This window comes from Lissotriton helveticus, chromosome 5_1, assembly GCF_964261635.1.
Source record: "Lissotriton helveticus chromosome 5_1, aLisHel1.1, whole genome shotgun sequence".
Taxonomy (NCBI): domain Eukaryota; kingdom Metazoa; phylum Chordata; class Amphibia; order Caudata; family Salamandridae; genus Lissotriton; species Lissotriton helveticus.
In genome coordinates, this window is record NC_136065.1 from 1,129,858,511 (window position 1) to 1,129,871,978 (window position 13,468).

Below are 13,468 nucleotides of genomic sequence, written 5' to 3' on the forward strand. Positions count from 1 at the left end.
AGCCATCAGTGCACGTTCACCAGGCACACACACACACCACCAGCCGCCAGTGCACGCTTTCACCAGGCACACACACACACACCACCAACCATCAGTGCACGCTTTCACCAGGCACACACCACCAGCCGTCAGTGCACTCTTTCACCAGGCACACACACCTCCAGCCATCAGTGCACGCTTCCACCAGGCACACACACCACCAGTCGGCAGTGCACACTTCCACCAGGCACACACACCACCAGCCATCAGTGCACAATTTCTACATGCACACACACCACCAGCCATCAGTGCACACATCAATTGTTAACGCATCCACAATTAACTATTGTATCAATCACAGTATGGCGCACTTTACTTTTAAACATATTCATCTAAATCGCAGCATGCCACCATTGCTACAAAAATAAATATACATTTTTTGGCCTACAATTTATAGACTTTTGTTGCAATTGGTGTTGCAATATTTAGCAATGCCAATAGCTCAAACTTTAATTAATGCGAGACCTATTGCATTGCAAATGCTTGTTTAAGCCCTTCATAATGGAGTGCGTGTGTTTTCCAATTGTCCCTGTCATGTACTTCTCTCCTCCACTTCGCTGTGCTCCATGTTCTTCTCTGTCCCTCGTGTGTTTTCTCCCTAGAGTTGCTTTCTTTCCCGTGTGTGTTTTCCTGATGGCATCACATTGCTCTGTCACTTATTTGCTTCCCGAACAGTGCCTTCGGTGTTGCTTTCCCTACCTGCGCCCTTCTTTTGCTTCCACCTCGCACGCTTGTATTGCTTCCTCTCTGTGTTGCTTCCACACCCTGTACGCATTCCCCTTATTGTCCTCCATAGCTTTGACCCCCCCATGTTCTTTCCTTCCACCTGCTAAAAACACTTTCACATGATTTTTTTCTTTTTAGTTACCAGTCCCATACAAGTTGGTAACGAAAAAGAGTTAAAAAAAACTGCAGCATCAAAAGTTATTTTTTTTGTCCTTGAATTCTATGGTCATGCTGTACAGAATCAGAGATGTTGTACATAAAGGCTAAAGACCATTGGCAAAGCCAATAGATCCCACAGGCAAGACCAATTGCATTTGCCAATACTTGATTAGTTCTTGCATACAGAGAGGTTTAACAGTCAGTTACCAATGTATGTATTTGTGACAGATTGTTAAATGCATAGTCGGTTTTAAATCAGCCCCTTACTCGCAGTTGGATCACTTTCTTTTCTCACTGACTCCCCTTTATCTGATTACATAGATTTCCTCCCTACTCTTGTATTCGTCCCATGCAAGGCTCATTTTCGTCTCGCAGTGTTTTAATTGTAGAGCACGTATCCTTCCACTGCTGAGGTTTTTGTATTCTGTGTGGTTCAAGTGCATGTGAGGCCAGAGAATACCATGCAAATTACAAAGCAAACTGATGCTTCAGGGCTTGATTGCAGATAAGGTTTAGTATTCACACAAGCCAGTCTCGTTTTGTGGCTAAATCTTAGTTTATTTTCCTTGATCTTTTAATTGTTCCAAAGTGTGACAAGAACTCTAAAGGATTTCTTTAAAAGCTTTCACAAGGAGAAAAGGGTGAGGTGGATGGAGCTAATTAGTTTACCCAGCTATACAATATTCGGTAGCAGTTGCCCTTCTGTATGTTTTTATTAGCTCACCTTTTGCGTTTAAGCAGTATTGGGCTTTTTATTGTGTAAACATTGTAAGAAAATGTCTATTTTTGCTGGTTCTTCCCCACATTTTGAACTGATGCTGCTGTTTTTTCAACTCTGAGAATGCACTGAGGCCTGCTAACCAGACCTCAGTGACAGTGTTCTAACTCTATACATAAGATATGTTGAGTTGGATATAACCAATTGGCAAGTACTGACTTAACTGTAAGTTCTACTATATGGTACCCAGGGCGTGAAAAGCAGAGTGTGCATCCAAGGACACAGCAGTAGTAGTGCCACCCCACCCTGAGTATGACAAAGGATAAAATGGATCCTAACCTGCCACTGCAGACTAAAAGGGCAGTGATTATTCTGCTAGTTCGAGTTGGCCATTACAGCTAATGGCAAAGCTCCCACTTCCCTTAATGATATATGTAAGTCTTCCCTAAGGAAGACCTATGGAGCCCAACTGCAGGGAGCTATATATTATTAAGTAGGACATACATTTTTCATATGTCTTAACAGCAACAATTCCAAATTATTGTATTGCTGTGGAAAGGTTAGTAGCCCCATTTGCCCCCCACCCTTGAAAAGCTCTAAATGACACTACCTAAATGGGTCACGTAAGGTTTCAAATTAACCGTGGCATTAAAGCCGACCTGATGCTCAGGTCGAAACTATTGTCACCATTAAAGTTAAGGAACTTTTAGGAAGTTGCCACTCTGCACTTTAGCTAGACCAGTAGTCTCTAAAAGGCCCTGCCACAGAGACAGCTTTCTGCCTGCCTGGGGAGGCGTTTGAACGACTCTCAGGCCCATGAACAAAGGCAGTTGCCACAGAGCAAGGTGTGACCGCCTCCTTGATGGCCACTCGGGGGTGTTAGCCCATATTGCAAGCTTCAATGGGGAAGCCATTTTTGAATGGCTCACAGCAACAATGCCCATTGTTCCTGCAGACAAATAGGAGCCACAGAGCGAAAACACGTCCCCAAACCGGTTTTCCATGGGTATGTAGCCGGCTGGTAGCCACACCTCAAGGGTGGGCTAACGCTTTCCTCACGACCAAGGAAGGATCGTGCCATTTTGAAATGGGCAAGAATGGGGAACTCTGGGATATATCCATTTGCCACACATGGCAGGAAGCACGTCACTAGGAAGAGGGTAACCTAATAGTCTATTGGCTAGTCACCATGTGGTCCCCTCTGTGCTCTTTCCTGGGATAAATGTGGCACCCCTGTCTCCCTGCCCCTCAGATAGTGCTGAAATTGTAGAGAAGACTGAAGAAGGACTGCCAGGCTGCCCTTGAAACTGCACAGAGCAAGGCTGCACCGGTGAAAGTACTGCATCTGCAGCACTTTGGGCTAGAAACTTTTGGATTGTACCTGTGACTCCTGGCACAGCAAAAAGTTGATTTCCAGCCCCAACCTACAGCAGTAACTCCAAGGATCAGTTGGCTGACCCCCTGCAACCAGTTCCAGAGACACCAGAGCGGAAGAAGCCCAAACCAACAAATTTGAGATCGTTTCTTTCTTGTCTGCCGGAACCGGGAGTGCTATCCAAATTTGGATTCATCGTATGCAAGAGACGCCAGCCACCACATAAGGATTTTGTTGCAGCCGCGATGTATGGAGACCAGTAGCCCAGCAACAGCTGGCCCGCTACTTCAACATAGAGTACTTTGAGGGACCCTGATCTCTGTGACCAAAGTTGCTCCTCATCACCCGCCGTGGACCAAGAGACCACCACAAAGACACCCCCGTGGTTACAGCACCTTAACCGGAGTATCCTTTGAGCATTTTTGTATCCTCCATTGATGTCTATGATTATTGTACTATAAAGCTTGCAACTTGCTTTAAAAATGGTCTGGTGTCCAGGAAATTGTACAAAGTGTCTTCTCTGGGCCACTAAACCTTTTCCTTATCGGATTTGGTCGCCCAACCCAGGCTGGAGTACTTGCACTAACTCTTTCGAATTGTTCAAAAGTTTACCAACTTTTTATTGACCAATGCTTGTTTGCGATTGCATTTTAAAGTGATAACAACATCTAAAATCTCTATCTACGGAACCCTCCTGTAGATTTTGATGTTAGCGGTCTCCTAAAATTCATTTAAATGCACTCTATTTTTAGGTAGAGCCTAGGTAGCTCGCATGCGCTGTCTGCAAGACCTGCTGTAATCGCTCCATTCGGAGTGTAATCCCGCCTTCTGCTTCAATTGGTTCACTCCTGCATCACTTGCATTTCCTGGCTCCTTATTGGTGGTGCTACAGATACTTCACTTCCTTTTTTATAGTTAGGGAGCACCGGCCAGCTACAGTTTCCTTACTCTATATTTGTTCATGTGTTTCTTTTGGGACTACTTGTTTTTTTGGTAGCGGCTCTTTCCGTAATGGTGCAGCAGAGTCACAAGCTTTCTCTTCACTGCACAGATGGTCTGCCTTCCCAGTGCTCCACTCGGGACCTGGCTTTGCCATCATTTCTATTTATGACTTTCAATTCAGTCAGCGCTCTAAATCCCTGTAGATGTTTATGTTGCAATGACACTTCGCATTTACTATTTATACTGGGAATACCATCCCATGTTTCTCTAGCATATATATATCTATTTACTGTATTCTGTTTATTGTAATGTAGTCTTTTTGAGAGCTCGATTCAAAATTTAAAAAAAAACATGCAGAGTAAACAAACCTTCTATATGGCTAATGGTAGTTGATTTAGTCCTTCTATTTCTGTCACGGTGTTTTGCTTTCAAAATCTGGTCACCCTACTCAGTGCTGACTGTCAAGATGACCCGTGCACTCACAACCACCTGAGTGAGAGATATGTGATATGGTATTTACCTTTTATTAACGCTGATATATACCATTCTTTAGAAAAAGATGCCTGTATTTTGCTAAGTAAAACAACTTAGTATTACTGGAAGTTTGAGCTATTAGCGTTGCAAATAATAATGTTTGTTAGATTAGAATTTAAAACAAACATTTGCAATGCAATAGGTCTCGCATTACTAAAAGTTTGAGCTTTTGGCATTGCAAATTATAATGTTTGTTAGGTTTTTATTGTATAAAAGTATCCCAGAAGTAGCATAAGTAATACAATAAAATCAACGAAGCAAGAACACGGTGCAGTACCACAGGCTGTACAAAAATCTATAGTGAATGTTGTATGTGTCCCTTGTTGGGGCACTACACTAGGAGTACGAAGCAGAATCTGGACAGCTTTACTCTGATCTTTTCATAGTGAATGTTGTATGTGCAGTGTGTAAGGTAACTGCACTGTCAGTGCATAGCAAAATCTGGACAACTTTACCCAGATCTTTTCATAATGAACAGGAGCTAGCTACTAATTGCACCAGTGGGCCTGAGAGTGCCACAGTCAATGGAAAGCCTAACTTCTCACAAAACCGAAATTGATAAAGGTAAACACCCTTGTGGTTAGGCCAGAAATTAAAGCAAATGAGGGTGTGCTATACAAAGGGCCCCTGGAGCACAAAAGGCATTGGTGGAAATGTTTCTGTACTGCGAGAATTGGTATTACAGAAGGGGCTGCAAGTGTTTGTTCCTTCTTTATAGCAATTGGGTGGGTGCAAAGTTGGACCCATGCTATGGAAAGTGAGCATTCCCTAACTTGCAAGGAGCTTGGTACAGAAAACTGACCAGTAGGCCAAGCGCCATTCCATGGTTCTGCTCTGTAGTATTTCCAGCTATTTTACTAACTTACAGATTTGGCTATGTGTGTTGGAAAAATCACCTTTTTTTTCCAGTGGTACTCATGCCCGCAGACTGCGTCCTGTGTAACGATGTGCTGTTCTATACAGCCTTAGTGCACCCCATTCCTAATCCTAATTTATTGCTCACACTCACTACTCTTTCAGTGATTCTATTAAAAGTCTGATCATAATCCAAAAAGTGGAGACTCTAAGTGTCATTGACATAGGAGTGGTGAGCCAGAAGACTAGATAAGTGATGAAACAGAAACAGCATAAATATTAAAGAGGGATAGTGAGAAGGCCTGATGGATTCTGCAAGAAAGGGTGTAGGTCTGGGAGCTAAAAAGTGGGACAGTAAAGCATTGCACCTGGGCTGCCTGTAAACAAATCGACGTCACTTATGGGTTGCAGATGTAACCCCTGACTTGCCCTTTGAGATCCCATGCACTGCCTTTGCGACTTGTAGCCTGAGAGGTGGCAAAACCAGTGCCAAGGACACATGGGCAACTCACCCATATGGGCATCGAAATGACTCTTCAATCCTTGTTTTAGGCCTATTTAATTATATTAATAGTGAATAATACTCTATTATTATTTTTGTAATAAAAATTGAAGAATGGGGAGCTAGAAACTGGATGTTTAGAGGCAGTGCAGTAAGTAAATAACATATATATATATATATATTTTTAATTCTTTTTATTAGAAACAAAACACATTTAAACAGTGACCAAAATGCAGGAATCGCAGTGCAAGTTCAAACAATGACTCTTAGTGCTCAATAATACAGTACAAATAGTGGAATAACAGGCCTAAGAACTCTCCAGGTCCACGATTATCGGCTCCAATTCAGGGGGTGCACAAATGTCTCCATGGTAGGCATTCCATGCGCTCCATATCTTGACCCACTTGCGGGGTCGCCCCCTAGACACATACACAGACTTCTCACGAAACATGCACCAGTCAAGATCTTCCATCCATTTACCAACCCTGGGTGCCCGAGCCGCCCCCCAAAGCTGCGCAATGTTGCGTTTGGCAATCGCACACGCCAAGGTCACCCACACCCTACCATGAATCGGCAGGTCTGTGGGTTCCCACACATTTAACAAACATCGCCGTGCCTCAGGGTCAACCCGCATCTCCCACACTTCACTCATCTTGGCATGGATCCTGATCCAAAACTCACGGACCTCCTGACATTCCCAAAGAATATGTATGAACGACCCTGGCAACCCACAGCCCCTGCGACACGCAGGCGATTCAGTCAATCCCATCCTCTGCAGGCCCAGGCCCGTCACATAGGAGCGATGCAGGATCCGAAGCTGGATCAATCGGAGCCTCATTGGAACTGCCACCTCCCTAGGGGATGCCACCGCCTCCCTCCAATCCTCGTCATCTAGCACTAGACCATCGGCGACCCACTGCTCGCGAAGGCACATCAGCGGGTCCTCCGAATGGTTAATCAATTTACGATACGTGAGGGAAATAGCTTTAGTAGGTAAGAGGCCATCAAGCAGGCGATCCTCCAGAGGGGAGGACTCCGGCAACGTTCCTGCGCTGGGCACCACCGCATTCAAGGCATGACTAATCTGCAGGTATCGAAACCGTACAGAGTCACTCAGTTGGTACTTGGCCTGTAGCTCCTCAAAGGTCAGAATTTTGTCCTTGCCCCATATATCCCGAATCTGTGATATGCCAATTAGATCCCACCGATCAAACCCCTTTGATTTCCAGAGCATCCCAAGCTTTTCAGAGCTCCACAACGGCGTAGACAATGTCAAACGTCCAGCCCAACGAAGGGAACCATTCGCCTCGTGCCACACTCTCGCGGAGCTCAAGGTAGGCCCCTTCAGTGGGAAACGGCCACGTCTGGCGTACAACACTCGGGTGAAGTCACTTCCCGGCAGCTGGCCGCGATCCATTGCGTGACCAGGGTCACTCGGGAAGCCATATATCGCCTGATTAATGGGAGCCAGCTGCGATGCCCAATAGTATTTGCGGACATTCGGCAATCCGATCCCACCATCGTACCAGGGCAACATCAATTTGGAAAGAGCTATGCGCGGCCTTCCCTCCCACAGAAGGCCGCGCAGAAGCGACTAAATCTCGCGAAAGTACGAGGGGGGCACAGGATCAAAAGAGTTTTGGAGAGCATATAAAAAGCGCGGAAGGGCCAGCATTTTAAAAAGGGTGGCGCGACCCAGCATGGAGAGAGGCAACGCCTTCCACCGCACCGTGTCCGCCCGGAGCCTGACCAAAGGGGGCAACAAATTCAGACGATGGTGCACCATGGGACACAGGGAGACATGGATTCCCAAGTAAGGAAAGCTAGTCGATTCCACTCTAACGGGACAATTCCCTGGCACCCTAGGCGGATCCCCGCTCAGTACGAACAACACCGACTTTGCCCAGTTTATTAAGAAGCCAGAATACTTGCTGAAGATGGCGAGAATATCCATGAACACAATCAATGAAGCCCGGGGGAGGTCAGGTACAACAGAATATCATCCGCGTAAAGCGAGATCTTGTCTTCCCAATCCGGGGTCCAACGCAACCCCTTGATTGAGCGGTCCCAGCGCACCCTGCAAAGGGTTCCAGAGAGAGAGCGAACAACAACGGTGAAAGGGGGCACCCCTGACGAGTGCCACGCCCGAGAGTGAAATCACCTGATCTATGATTATTCACAACGACCCGTGACAAGGGGGCAGTATAAAGGAGGCGGACCCAACCGATAAAGCCGGGCCGAATCCCAATTTGGCCGGTACCGCGAAAAGATAGGGCCATTCCACTCGGTCGAAAGCCATAGTGGCGTCTAGGGACAGCAAGATGACAGGCTCATGAATATGGGCGGCACCGGCCAGAACACCATGGAGGCGCCTAAGGTTGAGAGCAGTGTTTCTCCTAGGCATGAAGCCAGATTGATCGGGATGTACCAGGGTAGAGATGACCTTCACCAGCCGCGTGGCGAGTAGTTTCGCCAACACCTTAGGTTCCACATTTAAAAGCGAGATGGGGCGGTACGAAGAGCAGTCCAACCGGGGCTTACCCTCCTTATGGATAACGACAATATTGGCCACACGCTGGTCGTAAGGCAATTGGCCACACTCCAAGCTCTCTGCAAACATGCCCTTCATATACGGAGCTAGTCTATCGGCGTGAGGTTTAAACAATTCTATCGGAAGACCGTTAGGGCCGGAGGCTCTGCCAGAGTGTACACCCCGAATGGCCATCGCCACCTCGTCGTTGGTGAGAGCGGAGTCTAGGTAATTCCTATCATCTACCGACAACACTGGCAAGACAATATCGCGTAACATATCCGAGTTATCAGCCTCAGAAAACACACCGGCAGAGGTATAAATCTCAGCATAATAACGGGCAAACTCCTCTACTATCAATTGGGGGTCCGTCGTGTCCACAGAGCCCGCAATATGCAGCTCCGGGACCAGCCTGGAGCCCCAGTCTCCCTTCTCCAGCCAAGCGATCAGTTTACCGGCCTTATCTCCGTGCTCGTAAATCCTATCCTGCGTGGTATCGAGCTGCGCCCTAGCAGTGTCACAAGTTTTGTATTCGTCCCGGAGCAGTCCGAGGCGGTGATCCGCCCACGGGTCGCCCCCGGAGGAAACAGCAGTCTCTAGGGTCAATAGCTCCGCCTCCACCCTGTCTAGCTCAGCCCTTCTCTTCCTCTTCTGGTCAGCAACAAGCGAGAGAACCTCCCCCCGAACAACTGTCTTGTAGGCCTCCCACAGGGAGCATCCGGACGCGACCGAGCCCTCGTTTTCGCTGAAATATCTCTCAGTCACACGCCCCAGTTCCCTCTTCACTACTGGGTCTCGCAAGCGCCAGGCGGGGATGGGAGCAATCCTACCCACATCTCCCCGTCCCACACTCAAACGTAACCATACTGGCGAGTGGTCAGAGACCCCCCGCACCAGGTGCGTTACCTCGCTGACCGCGGCCGCATGGGCCGCCGGCAACAAAATATAGTCTATACGGGAGAGGGAACGTTGCGCCGCAGACGCGTGCGTATATCCTGCCGCTCCCGGATGCCTCATTCGCCAGCCATCAATCAAACCAGAAACCGAGAGAAAGTCAGGCAACCACCTACGGGAGGGCAACAACACGCGGGAGGGGAGTCTATCCAATTCACCATCCACGACCGCGCTAAAATCACCACCAATCACCATGAGGCCCATGGGCAAAGCAAGGAACATCCGACCCAAATCACAAAATGTATCAGCCTGTAGCGAAGGGGGGACATAAACAGAAAGAAATGACACCGTCCTACCCTCCCAAGCACCAGAGACAGCAATGTAGCGCCCACGGTTGTCAGACCAAGTAGATTGGATAGTGAACGGAAATTAATTTTTAACCAGTATGCCCACTCCTCTGGATCCCGAGGTAAAACCAGCATGCGCCACCAGCTTGTAGCCACCCCTGTGTAAAGCCATACAACGTTTCCCCAACAAGTGGGTCTCCTGTAGCAGGACGACGTCCGGTGTTCGTCGTCTGATAAATTGGTTCACTGCAGTGCGTTTTATCCTGTCTCCCAGGCCATTAACGTTCCAACTAAGGACCCCCTTGCATACTTTGGCCACAAACCACAAACAAAACAACATCCCCACCCCCAACCCGGAATTTGAACTCCCCCCACCCTGCACCCCTGCATGTAGCATGTACACATCCCCAACTCGCAGTGTGCCTGTCGCCCCCACAAACTAGATCTAAACGTAGAAAAACGGAGGAGGACCTTACAACAGGTCGCCAGCCCCCACCACCCCAGACCGCCCGAGTCCCCCCCGCAAAAACCCACAGAACAATTAGACAGGAATAATAAGTTGCAGGGGGGGAAGAAGTTAAAGATCAACAAACCCCCCGTCAGTCCCTCAATACCAATAAGGTAAAGTACGCAGCCTTAGTCAAACAGGGCATCATTCCTCTTCCCCCGTCTGGGTATGTCCTTCGGGACCAGGGTCCCCGAATCGGTCAAGCCAGTCCGCCGCTACCTCTGGCGAGTCGAAGAACCAAGGTTTGCCGGAATGTTCTATCCGTAGACGGGCAGGATACATCATCGAGTACTTCATGTCCCGATCTCGAAGTCTCTTCTTTATAGCCACGAATCCCTGCCACTGTCTCTGCACCATCTGGGTAAAGTCTGGAAAAAACAGCAGGGAAGTGTTTTCGTAGGCCAGCGGGCCTGATGATCTCGCAGACTGTAAAATGGCGTCTCTGTCCCGGAAATTCAGAACACGAGCGATGATGGGTCGGGGAAGTGCACCAGTTTTCGGGCGACCACCGGGCACCCTATGAGCCCTCTCCACCGTAAAAAACTTGGATAGACCCTTGGGTTTCAGGTGTTGCAGGATGAGATCCTCGACAAAAAGGTCTGGGGAAGCCCCCTCTGATCGCTCCGGAACCCCAAGGATGCGGATGTTATTCCGTCTTGCCCGACCTTCGTACTCATCGAGCTTACGATCAAACTGGTTACGGGACACCTTGAGATCCGACACTTCTCTCTGTAGTTCAGCGACATCCTCGATGAGGCTCCCCGTCTTTAGTTCCAAGTCCTTGACCTTCTCGGAAGTTTTGGTGAGGTCGGCCCTAACTAGACCCACCTCAATAGTGACCGTGTCCAACTTCATATCAATTGTCCCCAAGGAGGATTGAACCCCATTAATGGCCGCCATCAGCTCCTTCATGGTTGGATCTTCGCCGATCGGCCCTCCCTCGGGGCCTCGGGCTGGGGAAAGCTTCGCCTCTGACGGGGGTCCCCTGGAGACTGCATATTTATCGATCCGGTTCGATTGGACTGGACGGTTCGATCTCTGGGTCTTCGGCAAATTCTTGTTGGGGTCTCGATTCGCCATCTCGACCGCAAAAGCAGGAGAAACCCACCACTCCTCTGTCGAGCGGAAGGGGACCTTGCGAGGATAGGCTGTAGGGTATAGCAGAGAGGGCGAGGGCACTCTGATCGCCACCCGGATGCGACAATTGGTGATCCGGCCGGGCACTTCCGGTCTCGGCGTCCGATGTTGTCGCACTACGCCCCGGACTATGGCACACCCGGGGTCCCGGTCTTCGACGTCATAGGCCCCAATTCTTCCGACGTCGTTAATCAGTCGCCGAAGCGGTCAATCAAGCCCAAATTTCACCTAGTGACTCAGGTGACGGTCCCCCACAAGATAGTGGGGACGGGGTACAGGATATTATGCCGGATAAGCGGTCAGGATGTGGCGGCCGGCGGAGCCGATGCTCAAGCGGCCATCTTGGTCGCTGGCGCAAGTAAATAAAATTTTAAATGTATATTGTATGTGTGCTTGTAGGAGAGAATGTGCTTGTAAGTGTGTGTGTCTGAGCATGTGTGGGAGTGTGTGAAAGTCAGTGATGGTTAGAGAGAGAGACTGAGTGTCAGTAAGTATGTGAGTAACTAGAAATGAGCGAGTCAGAGTAAAAGTGACTGCAAGTAAGTAAGAGCGTGAGGAAAAGTGTCCTTCTTGTCGGCATTTATTTTTGTGTCAGGACTCCATTATTTTTGCATTGCCATTTCATGTCAAACACCTCTGCACGACCCTCCTGGTCATTTCTGCTGATGTCTGATGAAATTCTAACTGTCACGACCACCCTGCCCTCGGACTGAACTCCTGCACACATCCATACTGTTTCGCAAGACTTGGTCACGCCACGTCCCAGACCTTGTTTCTTTCACATATCCTGTTGTTCAAGATCTTTCTGTTCTCTCACGTACATATCCTGTTTTGCAAGACCTGTCCGTAATCTTTTGTACCATCTGTTACAGCCCCCATCCTGCCTGAACAAAGAATGCTGTAACTGCATTTTGACTCGGGGGCGTCAGGCCCCCACCCAAACTGGTTTCTTAAGGTGGGAAATGTGTATATAAGGCCTGTAAGCTGCAGAGTGAAGCAGCAGCCTCCTCTGTTTTGTCTCTGACAAGCTTGGGACTCTGTTCCATAGCCTGGGCTATTCGAATAAAACTTGGTTCCTCCTGCAGACGAAGGCTCCTCTGTCTCCTTTTTCTATATAAGGAGGGTATGGAAGACGTGGGCGGTTCCCCCGCCACCGAGACCCAGTAAGTGGGTATAAACGGTTCTTCAAATGGTGCCCGAATAGGAACTCCACGAGCATGAAGGTCAGGCCCGGTGGATGTGAGGAGGTGCACGGAGAGACTCCGACGGAGGTACCCTACCCAAGGAATTCTTGCAGTCCGGTCGTCGAACGACACGCCCGCTGTTCCTCCCCACCCGGTCTGGGCCACATGACCGCGTCCTCGCTGGAGTCCTCTTCCAAAGTGATTTCTGGAACAGGACACAGCAGTACATCTGCAGAAGAGAACGTACCCTGTCAGGTAAGGGTGGACTGATCACCCACAGAGTCTGTATGATTCTGCTGTTATTGACTTTTGCAAATGTCAAGCCAGCGATGTGAGTTTTTTAATCCCGCTGTTGTCTGTTATCTGTTTACAAGCATGTTGGCCAGTAGTAAGTTTAAGAAATTATGTTGTATGTGTGCGCAGGACTCCCAGCTGGAGGCGGCCTGTCCGCTTCCTCCAGAAGGGACCCCTGGTCACACCATGTATATTAAACATGGTCCTTCTGCTATAAAGTTTTCCCCTTTTTGGACCAAATACACTAAACAAAGTAACTCAGAATTACAATGGCTGCCTTATGGGTCTTTTGACCCGCAAGTTCTGGCAAATCTAGAGGAACAGCTATTAAAACGGAAGATTCGTCCCTCGATGTTTGACTCTGTCAGGTTGTGGAGGAAGGAAATTGAGCAGAGAGCAAAGAAGGAAAAGGCACTAGAAAGGAAGCGGGAGCGGATGTCAATGGCTGACCATGCTAGGGAGCACTTACAGGACCGAATGGAAAAAACTGTAGAGATAGCTGATAGGGAACATAGGGCGCGGGTGCAGAAGTGCTACCTGGCCCGTGAAGGAAAAGGTTCTATGGAAGGGGAGAAGAGGGCAATTCCCTGCTCGATACCATGCTGGAAAGTCCTCCTGCTTATGCCCCCATGTACCCTGCGCTGACACACCCTGCCACGCATGCAGCTGCACCAGCCATGCTACACACTCCTGCCCCCACTGCCCCTCCTACTGTTCCCCCGTC